Consider the following 1,058-nt stretch of genomic DNA (forward strand, 5'->3'; position numbering starts at 1 on the left):
AGGTGAATGGCCTCATCGGCGTGCTTGCCGACGGCGGCAGTTGTGCCTGTCGGCGGCCTTGTTTGCGTGTTTGCTGGCGTTGGTGATATGAGAAGTGCGTGTGGGCTTTGGCTTGACGAGGGCTCGGAAGGAGCACAGAAGGCGGAGGATCCAGATCCCGCAACACATCAGATGTTGCCGTGGGGGGATTACAACAACTACTCAGTTGCAAAACTTAGTATGTGTAAGTACGTTGCTCGTGAGCCATCCGATTAAAATCAGATCCGACGGCTAAGAAAGCGGCGGACACACGCGTCATTATCAGTCGATGATTTGAATCATTTCCCTTACTTCATTGAGTCCTCCGCGCCCCGCCCCTTGCTTCATTTTATCCTAGGAATGACAACCCCCTCTTTCACCGTGGCGGCGTGTAGTCAGATTGATACTATGGCAGCTCAAGTTCATGTCGATCATACACGCAAAGAAAAAAAAAAGTTCATGTCGATCAATTCCACTTGGCTCGACCGTGAGCATCAACTCCAAGATGACAAGCCTCCATTCCTCTGCCCCGCAAGCAAGCTTCGCCGTTCACGACAGTTTTCTTGCCTTTCAACCTGAAGGAGATGTCCAGGTGATTTCCATTGGTACCGTTCTGATTATTTTTCTTTTCATAGGAAAGGCCCAATGACCTAGCTTTATAGAAAGCTGGGATTCAGTTTATTTGGGGATAAAACCGTCATAGATCCAGTTCTTTGCTTATTTTATAGACCTGGCATGTATGTTGGGTTTGTGGCAAGTATGTGGAGTTATCTCTGCTGGATTGTTTCTATCTTCCAACTTTTATAGTTCTGTAAGCACTACGGAAGCTTGAGATATGGATGACATGGATTCCTAATGACTTCAATCAGTAAAAACAAGGGCAATCATGAAGTGTGCCTCTATGGAATTTGCTTGAGAGAGTATATTGCAGAGTCGAGAAAACGAATGTAAAGGCGAAAGGTGTGCAGCTGCGGCTGCCGGCTTCCGTGTACACATACAGGGGAATAGGAATAGGCAATTCCTATTTGGCGCTTCAGGCG

The sequence above is a fragment of the Triticum dicoccoides genome, chromosome 6B (assembly GCF_002162155.2).
Source record: "Triticum dicoccoides isolate Atlit2015 ecotype Zavitan chromosome 6B, WEW_v2.0, whole genome shotgun sequence".
NCBI classification, from domain to species: domain Eukaryota; kingdom Viridiplantae; phylum Streptophyta; class Magnoliopsida; order Poales; family Poaceae; genus Triticum; species Triticum dicoccoides.